Below are 12,500 nucleotides of genomic sequence, written 5' to 3'. Positions count from 1 at the left end.
TAATGCACCACAGCTAAGAGGAGAGGAGTGACATGGAGAAGAAGACCGAAGGAATTGGTTTGCTTTTGGTTCCAGCTCCACTTTTTGTGTTTCGGATATAATACAAATGTTCCTGTGCACGTGGAAATCAGGGGAGCGCTTGGTTTGTTGTTCTTTAAATGCCAACTAAGAAGAGAGGGAGAGATGGAGAAGGAGATGGGGGGGAGATAGGAGGAGGTTGGCTAATTTTGTTGCAGAGAAAAAGATACTTGTGCATGTATAGAGGGACGCTCCAGCAGTGATGTAATTAAGGGAGCGCTTGGTTTGTGACGCGTCACCTGCCAGCCAAGGGGACAGGGTCTATAGAGGTGGGAGGCGGTGAAAGAGGAAGGGTTGGTTTGATTTAGTAGAAAAGGGAAACCTGCAAAAGCACAGAGGTTCTGAGGAAATCAAGGGAGCGCTTGGTTTGTGATGCACAACATTAGAGCTGCACCTAACGATTATCTTCATCGTGGATTAATGTGGATTATGTCCTGGATGAATGGATTAATTGTTTGGTCTCTAAAAATGTGGATCAGTGTTTCCCAAAAAAGCCCAAAATCACGTCCTCAAATGTCTAGTTTTGTCCACAACTCAAAGATCTTCAGTTCCCTGTCCCAGAGGAGAGAAGAAATTAGAACAATATTCACATTTAACAAGCTGGAATCACACAAGTTTACCTGTTTTATCATCAACTAAATGACTCAAACTGATGAATGGATTATCAAAATAGTTGGAGATCAATTTAATAGTTGACAACTCAACGATAACGCACGATGATTGAGGCCAGTCAGTGGCATCGGGGCCTATCTCTGCTCCTCCATTTGTAACCCACTGTAAAAAGCATTAGCCCTCCACTCTAAATGAAATTCTACCTGCAGAATCATCCCCCACTATGCTGCACCTAATTGAGCTACCTATAGCTCAATCATGGCAAGATCTTATCATCCATAAACGTGTGTGTGTGTGTGTGTGTGTGTGTGTGTGTGTGGGTCACATCTTGTTGATGATGTGGTCCTTGCTAGTGATACCCATCCTAAGCATTAGGAGCAGTGGACTGCCACATACAGCGTCCGGGGAGCAATATATTACAAAATTGACAACCGATATTGACAAAATAGCTGGATTGGGGTTCGGAAAAATTAACAGATCCACGGGCCGATCCAGTTTATTTATTTATTTTTTCTCCGTCGCAGCACATCCTCCGTCATTCGTCAGCAGCAACGTGTGTCGCATGCTGGAAGAGTATTCACTATTTTGTTTCTACTGCTCCATTTTCTTTATTTAAATGTATTTTAAGAAGTTTGATTACATTCTATTTTCGATTTGAATGCACAGTTGTTTTTGTAAATAACAAATAAATAAGAATTCAATACATTACATCTCTGTTATTTTGTCTTAGTTAGGAAAGTCTGGTGCCTTCAGTCTCTTCCACATGGAGGAAGGAAGGTATAAGCTGGAAGGTATACAGTTTATTATTAATTCAACAACAGTATCGGATCGGTATCGGGTATCGATAGATACGCTCAGCCCAGGCATCGGTATCGGGACTGAAAAAGTTGGATCGGTGCATCCCTATCAAGGACACTTTGACATGTGGCCGGAGGAGCCTGGGAACAGACCACCAGTCTTGTGGTTGAGGGCCCACCCACTCTGCCTCTGAGCTACAATCAGTTAGTAAGTCTTCGTCATCTATTGGTAAGCTGGATCAGCCATCCACACCACTATTCGGCACTCAGAGCAACTGCTCGACCGTGTTGCTGTAAAATGACGTAGTATGAAGAGCGAGAAACTTTTACTAAACCTACCTAAAATAGAGTGTTAGAATGTGATGCCAAGCGGTCCAGACCACGCTAGTCTCGCATTGCCAGACCTTCCTCCACCGCGCTTTACACCACGTTCCAGCTTGGTGTCTAGATAGAAGCAGGAGGGAGAGGAGGGGTCTGTTGACTTTGTTGTTGCAGCTATACGGGATAAAAAACAAAGCAGAAGAGACTTTTCAATTCAGTTAAATTTTATGTATAGTATCAAATCATAACAAGTTATCTCGAGACACTTTACAGATAGAGTAGGTCTAGACCACACTCTATAATATACAAAGCCCCAACAATTCTAGTAATTCCCCCAAGAGCAAGCATTAGCAATGGCTTTTGCGACAGTGGCGAGGAAAAACTCCCTTTTAGGAAGAAACCTGGGACAGACCCAGACTCTTGGTGGGTGGTGTCTGACGGTGCCGGTTGGGGGTGTGATGAACAGTGGCAATAATAGTCACAAAGATAATGGAACAGTGACTACAAATGGTAGTTGTAGTAGTTCATGTCATAGTAGGGCACTGCAGGGCGTTACAGGATGTAGCGTGGAACAGCAGAGCATGGGTGGACGTAGCAGGACGCAGCAGGACGCAGCAGGACACTGCAGGGCACCGCAGAGCGTATCAGGGTGTAGCCAGACCACAGCGACAGCTGCAACCAAGACCCAGATCTTGATGCCACCCTAATCCGAGGAAATATTCTGGGCAAAAAAGAAACATAAGGACTCCGGGGAGTAAACTCCCCAGAGCTAGGTTAGTAACAAGCATTTCTGGGACAAGGATGCACACAAATGGAAACAAATGAAAGGAGAGAGGAGAGAGCAGCTCAGTGTGTCACAGGAAGGAAGGAACTTCCCCAGCAGTCTAGAATTATAACAGCATAACTAAGAGAGGCAGGTTAAGGAGAGGATCGGGCTGTACTGGCCTGCCTCCCTCTACTTTTGTTATATTATTGATTAAATGGTGGATGAATCTGATGACTATGAAGAGAAGCAGAGAAAAGCAGGGGTGCTGTGTCTGTGTCTTTTGCATGGGAAGCTCCGCGCTTGGTTTGCACACAACATGCCAGCTGAGAGGAGCAAGTCCAGAGGGGGATAGTCTCGCTTTGCCAGACCTTCCTCCACAGCGCCGGGGAGGAAGGTCTGGCTGGTCCACACAGCATATAGGATATAGACTAAGGCCTCCTGCACATTGGCTGTGTGGCGTGAGCGTGTCAGCTGCATGGCGTGTCCGTTTTTATTTCGGCTCCCATGTTAACAGGTTAGAGACACGCACGTCTCAAAAACGCGTGCATGCTAGAAATAGGACCGACGCCTATTTTTCACGCAACACGCAAGCGTGTTGGAAGCGTTTCCAGAAACATAGACATACGAAAAAGATGTTTATATGTCATTTTGACATAAATACATTTAATAAATGACATTTTGATGTTTGAAAGTGGCGAGGTTTTGACATATAATAAGAATAACAACAAAAATGTCGGAAATAGTGACAAAAAAACATTTTTAAAAAATCTCTGAAAAAAAATCAACAAAAACGTCAGGAACTAAAGTGTTGAAAAAGAACAACAAAAGGTTGAATTGATTGAAAATTTGGACCCAGAAAAAACTAAACGTATCATGGTCGACGGGAAGACAGCACAAGGGTTAAAGAAGGAAAAGAAAATCCCAAATACGCGATACTTCTGGAATAACAATGAATGAAAATTGCAATACAAATCTAATCGGCACCCACGTATCGTGAAAGAATCGGGATGAAAGCACGTCGTCCCGGCCGTAGCAGACATCGTGATTTCTGTGTCTGAAGAGGGAAGCTCCGGTTTTGGAGGAAATGAAGGGAGCACTTGGTTTGTGATGCAGTGCGTGCCAGCTGAGGGGAGAAGGTCAAGATGGAGGAGGGAGATTTAGAAGAGGTGCGCTTGGTTTGCACTTTGTGCTTTGGTTAAGCTGAGCAGACTGAAGCCCCGGACGCCATCTGTTCCCCAACAGCTGCACCCCGCTCCCCTGCTGTGTGACGGATCACAAACCAAGCGCTCCTTCTCCCTCTTTTTATTTTTTAGCCGAGCGATGGGTTCCTGCAGCTGAAAATAATTCAAAACAATGAGCCGCTGCATAAACCTGCCCGTCCTCCTCATCCCACTGCCTCCACCTCTCCCACAGGCTTGTAAGGAGTCACAAACCAAGCGCTCCCCTGGAGCTGAACGCCTAGCCGGAGTGTAAACATGCACACCTTTGTTCCCGCATCACAGCGTCATTCAAAACAGAACCCGACCACACACAAAAACTATCCACGGAAAATGTATCTGCGACTATTTTGACAATCAGTTCTTCATTCAGCCAGGTAATTTTACAAGAAGAAATGCCAAACTTTTGATGGCTGCAGGTTCTTCAATGCATGAAATGACTGCTTTTTCTTGTATTGAATTTTAAAACCTCCCTTCCAGGCCTGTTACACACACCATAAATCAAGCGCTCCCTGACTTCCTGGGGCAGCTGCAGCTTGAAGATAACCTGTGCTTAGGTTAACCATCCAGCAAAGAACGAAATCAAAACCACAGAACGTCTCCTCTCTTCCAGGCCTGCTATGGATCATAAATTAAACTGACTCCCAGTCAGAAAACTGTCACTCCCCCCTGGCTCTGTATAACATCACAAACCAAGCGCTCCCCTTCTCTCCTCTGTAGCAGCTCAAGACGCTAGCCCTCCATCCTTGCAACAACAACAAAAATTCTGCAATAGGGCTCGGTCAGTGTCCTCCGCCTCTGGAGGAAGGACTCTCTGAATGTACGTCCTTAGAGCCAGCGGCAGGCTCTCTACAGACACAGCAGAGACACACACACACACACACACACACACACACACACACACACACACACATATATAATATAATAGGCCATTTGGCCCTGGACTAATAGGGTATTGTACTTGTCCATTCTATTGGCTCCATTCTATTTTGAAGACTTGTGCTGGCTGCACAAGTGTAATTTTAAGGCTCTCACAAATAAATAGTATGGGTATATTATACATTTTCTGAATCATCAGAGTGCCTTGAGTACTGAAGTTGTTGAGTTTTGTGTCGCTGATGTTCCTTCATGCCACAGGGATAAAAGAAAGCATACAGTTTAGGCGGAAATTGTGAGGAAATGTGTGTAGTTTCTGGTTTAAAGAAGTCATGTGACCTCTGTGTTTGTCAGACAGATTCAGTACTGGGCTTAAATGAAAGCCTAAAAGGTCTCCTTTCCAACGATACCAAGCACCATATTATAGAATATTGACAATATCCCTATCATGAGCCTGAACCAGATATACACCAGATTTCAAAAATGGAATTTATCTTAGGGGGTTAGTATCTTCATGGGCTGAAACAAAGTGATTTCGCTACCACCCCTGCACTGCTATCGTGATTTTTCTAGTACTAGGGGTGTATACCTTGCCAAAAATCACTATGAGACTTTGTCCCCCCAGATGATACCGATGGCCCAAATCTGGGGCCCTGGCTCATGGACTATAGTATAAGAACAGATGAAATACTGGTATTCACTCATATAGTCTCCACAGGAGGGTCTGTATAGTCCACACAGCATTCCTGGATGGGAGAAAAACATGCTCTGGTTCATTGGCCTTTCTTGCAAGGTCCAGTATGTAACGTGTTTAGTTGTTCATTATCAAAATCTGTGTTGCCTGTTCACAAACTTGTCCTTTTTCATGAATATTTACCACCACCATCAATTCCAAGTATTCCTATTGGCTTGAAATTTTACATTTGCATTCACATGAACTGGGGTAGACGCTCCATATTCATGCTCCATCTAGAAATACGTTAGCCGGTAAGAGACATACAGGACACACTGCTCCGCCAGTGTGTGTGTGTGTGTGTGTGTGTGTGTGTGTAAGGGACATACAGGACATACTGCTCCGCCTGTGTGTGTGTGTGTGTCTGTGTGTGTGTCTTGTGTGTGTGTGTGTCTTGTGTGTGTGTGTGTGTGTAAGGGACATACAGGACATACTGCTCCACCTTTTGCGTTTTCTGTGTCACATGATAAACTCACAGCTGCTGCTAATGCTGCTAACGGGTATCGTAGCTTCCCGGCCCCGGCAAGTTTGAAGAAGGAAACGTGGAGGACCACACGTATTCAAAATCCAAATTTCAGCAACAGGAGTCTTCTTCTTCTTGGCCCAGAAAAAGAAAAATGATATTGAAAAGAGCAAGAGACCGGCTTTTTGAAGCGTGAAGGCTACCGTAGCTGTAATACGGACTTTGAACTGCGTGGTGCGAGAGAGTTGATGATATATGATCTCAACGCTAGATGGGAGAAATTCCCACACATTGGACCTTTAAACCAATCACAATCGTCGTGGGCGGAGCCACGGTGCCTCTGCTAAATAGTCTCAGGAAGGAACTTGTTTTGGTGGAACATGTGGACGTTCAAAAGTAGTTTTAGTCGTGCAACAGAAAACTCAGATTGGACAGATAGTCTAGCTAGCTGTCTGGATTTACCCTGCAGAGATCTGAGGAGCAGTTAACCATAGTCCTCAGAAATCCACCGGAGGTTAGAACGCCAACACAGAGACAGAGGAAGGAGACGCACATCCGGAAATCAGTGAAATCTGGCGGCACTAGAGCAATCCCGGAAGTGAAACGACGTCCATATAGACTTATTCAGCAGCTTTACGAGGTGAGCACTTGGTTTCAAACACAGTACAACCAGTAAGGAGGAGTCAGACCGGAGTTTACAGTAGAATTAATATGTGACCTGACAACATGACATCATGACTTTGCGTAAACATACACGCCCACTTTCGTTATCTGTACGCATTTTGAGCTATCTGCGTGTATGTCTACGCTGCATACAGCGGACGTAAACATACACGCCACTTGGCGTGTTATGGCGAGAAGAAAGCTACGGTTGGCTTTACCGGCAATTTCCACTGGATGCGTACCGGCTGTAGAACGTCTCCGGAACGTCGACGGAGTCATTAGGTTTCCAGTAAAGTCAGTGTGTGTATTTCCACTGACTGCAGAACGTCTGCGTCCCGACTCCGTCCCAGCTGGAGCCACCGGAGCAGATACCAGAGCTTCTATTGTTGCCGGACGCCGGAGAGCTCCGCAGCAACTCAGCACACGGCAGATAGTGGGGGACAGGAAGTCGAGCACAGAAACAAAATAAAAATCTGGTTAATTTTCAAAACAAAATCCACCGTGCTCACGGCGGATCATATTTCCCTGCACTACACCTTGAAAACACAGCTCAGAGTAGTTTCCCCTCTACTCCTCTGGATGGAAACTAACTGGTGGTGGTTTTGTGGTTCTATTCTACGTGAATTCGTGAGATCTCGTGGGTCCTCGTGACTACAGCTGTCAGTCATGGCCGCAGCCGTGTCGCAACAAATCCAGACCTGGTGGGTATTGACGGACGGCGGAGCACGCAGCCGTTCAGCAGCGGAGTAGTGGAAATCCACGGTTAGGAAACGTCACACGTGGGACACGATCCCCGGTCTCCTGGGTGAAAGTCCCGTGTTTGACCCATCCTCCTCCCCGACCAACCTCCCTACGCGGATTTTCACCCTTTCATACTACTCGCTACGGCGTGAATTCACACGCAATCGCAAGGTAATGTAAGTCAATGGAGGCCAAACGGCGTTGATAAACACGCTAAAAAGCGAGTATGCGTCTTGATAACACGCCAATAATGGCATACGAATTGGCATGTCAGTCTGGACCTGATTATGTTTGGTTCCCTCTATGGACTCAGCTTTGCTGTTTGCCTCCAGTTCTTCTGATAATCATCGATCACTTCATTCCGCTCCGGCGTTTCACATATGGAGAATTTGTTTTGGAAACCACCTGCGTGGAAACTCAATAACCCTGCAGACAGATTCAGATATGTGCTGGGCCCGTAGATTAAAGAGGACCTTAGTTTATGATCGCAGCTGCTTCACACATTGTGACTCTGTTGACAGCTGATAAACTCTTTGCACAAAGGAAACTCTGTTTATTGTGAACACAAAAACCCTCAGAGAGGATCTGTTTCAACTCCATTTACATCTGTAGCTCCATCATTTTGTTCTCGTTCCTTTGATCACTTCCTTCTTTCTCTGACAAAACTGTTGTATCAATATAAATATTTAAATCTGGTTCTGTAGTTTTTTAATTAATTAAAAGTAGGAGATCAGTCCGATATGACAACCTGATCTCACAGAATTCCTGAAATGAACAGTCAACTCAAGTTAACTCAAACTCTGGCAGTTTCACGGAATCGCAAAAAATTCCGTGATGGGCCCACGGAAGAATTCCGTGAAATGAACACGGCCCCTTAAGTTAAGGAAAAGTTCGTGGGTGGGCTTTACGTTTCCAACAACGGGACGGTTGGGTTTAGGTAAAGAAGAATGGGACGGTTGGGTTTAGGTAAAGAAGAACGGGACGTTTGGGTTTAGGTAAAGAAGAACGGGACGGTTGGGTTTAGGTAAAGAAGAACGGGACGGTTGGGTTTAGGTAAAGACGAACGGGACGGTTGGGTTTAGGTAAAGACGAACGGGACGGTTGGGTTTAGGTAAAGAAGAATGAGATGGTTGGGTTTAGGTAAAGAAGAACGGGACAGTTGGGCTTAGGTAAAGAAGAACGGGACGTTTGGGTTTAGGTAAAGAAGAACGGGACGTTTGGGTTTAGGTAAAGAAGAACGGGACGGTTGGGTTTAGGTAAAGAAGAACGGGACGGTTGGGTTTAGGTAAAGACGAACGGGACGGTTGGGTTTAGGTAAAGAAGAATGAGATGGTTGGGTTTAGGAAACGTGTCTCCTGGGTGACAGTCCTGTGATGTTTGACCCATCCACCCCCCCGACCAACCTCCCTACGCGGCTTTAAGGGCTTTCATACTACTCGCTACCGTAGTCGCTCCTAATGCTACGTCATCTTCTCATTGACTTTACATTGGCATTGTTTTCCGTGGAGGCCACACAGAATTTCCACACGAAATGCACTGTTAACAGTTCGTGATCATTTCACGGAATTGTGTGAGACCAGGCTGGATAGTAACCCGCCAGAAACTGTCACAGTGACGCATATGTTCCTACTTCTATGACCAGGAGTAAAATGTTTTTAGTCCTCTTTTTGAACTCTGGAAAGGAATGAAATCTGCTGATATTTAGGAGAGCTGTGGACGAGTCAGAGTGATGATCTGCGTCTGTTGAAGCCAACAACTCCAGCAGTAAAAGATTAAAATGTGATAAATGTTTACAGCTCCAAAAATATTCAGTTTCCTGTCACAGAGGTGTGAAGAAACTAAAAAATATTCACATTTAACAATCTGCAATCGGAGAAGTTTGACTTGACTCAAACCGGTTAATCGATTATCAAAATAGTTGCCGATGAATTTAATAATCAAAAACTAATCCATTAATTTTTGCAGCTCTACAGTAGATTAACCGAAACCCCTCTGCTCGTTTCCCCCTCTCATTCCCCCTGCTCTGACGTTTCCACCTCTCATTCCCCCTGCTCTGACGTTTCCCCCTCTCATTCCCCCTGCTCTGGCGTTTCCCCCTCTCATTCCCCCTGCTCTGACGTTTCCCCCTCTCATTCCCCCTGCTCTGACGTTTTCCCCCTCTCATTCCCCCTGCTCTGGTGTTTCCCCCTCTCATTCCCCCTGCTCTGGTGTTTCCCCCTCTCATTCCCCCTGCTCTGGTGTTTCCCCTTCTCATTCCCCCTCTGACATTTCCCCCTCTCATTCCCCCTGCTCTGGCGTTTCCCCCTCTCATTCCCTCTGCTCTGGCGTTTCCCCCTCTCATTCCCCCTGCTCTGGCGTTTCCCCCTCTCATTCCCTCTGCTCTGACGTTTTCCCCCTCTCATTCCCCCTGCTCTGGCGTTTCCCCCTCTCATTCCCCTTGCTCTGACGTTTCCCCCTCTCATTCCCCCTGCTCTGGCGTTTCCCCTTCTCATTCCCTTTCTTGATGTGAAGTCTTGAAAACAGGAAGTGTGTGTGAGGCCGTCAGCCCTATGTTCCCACATTTCTAAGATTTTTCTTAAAATAAGGTACTATATTAGGGTTATGGTTACATTCCATCTGTAGTCCATTGCTACTGGATAATAGGTTGGGTGTAATTGGCTGCCAAATTGGGAGAAAGGGGGATAAAATCTGATACAAATTTATGAAAAAGGAAATGTGGGAACATAGAGCCTAATTTTCAGTGAAAAAAAAAAAATTCTTAGAAATGTGGGAACATAGGCATGCACCCTGTGTGAGAGAGTGTTAACAGTGGTCTCAGTCAGACGTGTTTGGACTCGCCCGCTCAGTTTCTAACTTCTCTGATCTGTTTCCTGCAGTCCAGCTTCTCTTTATTCTATTTCCTCCAAACATGAGCAGGATTTTCTACCAGACCCATGACACTGTGTCGCTTCGATGATCATCGTTTACTTATTCTTTATAGTAGCTTAAATTTTAAGATAGTTTCAGGAATCCATGGGAGATGAAAGAAGCCTTTAGTCTCTACTTTTGGGAAAGCAGCAGCTTTTCTGCCAATTTTATGGGAAATTTCTCTGATTACACCTAAAGTTCAGAGGAGTCGGACATGGCTGTGACTCATCCATCTTCCTGACACACACACGCGCACACACACACACACACATAAACCTCTCAGCGTTCCTCTCCATCCTTTCCGGACGAAGGCGTGTTTCTGCTGCAGAGCGGAGATTGATTCACACTCTGATGGCAGTTAACCAGGAGGCCTGTGTGTGTGTGTGTGTGTGTGTGTGTGTGTGTGTGTGTGTGTGTGCGTGTGTGTGTGTGTGTGTCTCGTAAGCACTCAGGGTAAATTAGTTCAGTCAGTGAAGCTGCAGACAGAAGGTGCGTTTGATTTATTAATTCCTCTGAGACTGCAGAAGTGAAGTCATGTTGTCGGGGGTCAGAGATCACAACACCTTTTTAATCCAGCTCTCTGATTGGCTGTGAACCTCTCTCTGTAAAGGATCATTCTGTTAATTATTAAAATCTAAGTTAGTAAATTTAGGTTCCCATTTCCCCTTATTTTTAGACTTTTATTTTGGAGCTTCACAGATCGGTGTACTACATGTAAACAGCAGACGGCTCATAGTGATCAGATTACGCATCGGCCTCTTTTAGCCATGCTTGGACTTGTCTTTCACACACACACGCACACACACACACACACACACACACACACACACACACACACACACACACACACACACACACGCACACACGCACACACACACACACACACACACACACACAAACAAAGACATGCACACACTCGGTGGATTCGCTTCAGTTACACAGAAGTAATTCATGAAATTCTGTGTGTGTGTGTGTGTGTGTGTGTGTATGTGTGTGTCTGTGTGTGTGTGTGTGTGTGTGTGTGTGTGTGTGTGTGTGTGTGCGTGCTTGTGTGTGTGCTATTACAGACTAATTCTTTCAGCTGTCGGCTTTGATCAGCCAGCTGGAAAATGTGAATCAACGATTAATAAAATTGAATAACTTTTGCTACACTTTAGAAATTAATTTTGTTTTTGTTTTTTCAACCTGGACCTGAAGTTCTGTTGTTGCTGCTGGCAGACTCAGATTATTATTCTAAGTGTCTGACAACATTATGGAAAGGATCCCTACAGAGATAGACCTTTTAGTTAAAGAGTAAGATCCTTTTAGTTTAACATGAAACAGCCCTGAAATCACCATCACCAAACTCCACCAGACTCCATGTAAATAATCAGTACTTTTAGCGTGTATAGAGCCAGCATATTTCCACCAGACTCCATGTAAATAATCAGTACTTTTAGCGTGTATAGAGCCAGCATATTTCCACCAGACTCCATGTAAATAATCAGGACTTTTAGCGTGTATAGAGCCAGCATATTTCCACCAGACTCCATGTAAATAATCAGGACTTTTAGCGTGTATAGAGCCAGCATATTTCCACATGTAAATGGGTGTGAGAAACGTTACATCCCGGTACCAAACACACAGACATCGTAGCTTCAGAGAGACCTCAGTGTTTCTCAAATGGGGGTACGTGTCCCCCTAGGGGTACTCTGGAGGACTGCAGGGGGTACGTGTCCCCTTAGGGGTACTTTGGAGGACTGCAGGGGGTACGTGTCCCCCTAGGGGTACTCTGGAGGACTGCAGGGGGTACGTGTCCCCCTAGGGGTACTCTGGAGGACTGCAGGGGGTACGTGTCCCCCTAGGGGTACTCTGGAGGACTGCAGGGGGTACGTGTCCCCCTAGGGGTACTCTGGAGGACTGCAAGGGTATACGTGACATTTTTTACAAAATGTTTTTCAGTTCCAAGGCTGTAGTTACTTCTACTGTCTTTTTTTCTTCAAGTTTGTCGCTTTTTTCCAAGTTTTTGTGTCTGTTTTTGAAGTTTGTCTCCTTTTTATGAAGGTCTTGTCGTTTGTTTTGACTTATTCTTGCCTTCCTTCCTTCGTTCTTTCTACCGTCTTTTTCCAAGTTGTTGTCGCCTTTTTCCATCATCATCTAAATATCTTCCAGGTCCATATAGTTCGATCGTAAATCTATCGTTGACATTGCTGTATTCTTCCTCTTTATAGAGACTTTTTAGTTTTCTACCAAAAATGATTCCTGCTGGTAGGGGGTACATGGCTTAAAAACACTGTTCAGAGGGGGTACATTATTGACAACAGCTTGAGAACCAGTGGTCTATATC

General features: G+C 45.2%; 1 protein-coding gene across 1 annotated transcript in view; it reads left to right on the top strand.

The window, feature by feature from the left end:
* The window catches only part of mgat4b (alpha-1,3-mannosyl-glycoprotein 4-beta-N-acetylglucosaminyltransferase B), a 126,969-nt gene that overhangs the window by 837 nt on the left and 113,632 nt on the right, over positions 1-12,500 (top strand). The window lies entirely within an intron of this gene.

Source organism: Sander lucioperca, chromosome 1, assembly GCF_008315115.2.
Source record: "Sander lucioperca isolate FBNREF2018 chromosome 1, SLUC_FBN_1.2, whole genome shotgun sequence".
NCBI lineage: Eukaryota > Metazoa > Chordata > Actinopteri > Perciformes > Percidae > Sander > Sander lucioperca.
Note: the sequence above shows the minus strand (reverse complement) of the source record. Positions and strands in the feature narration are given on the sequence as shown.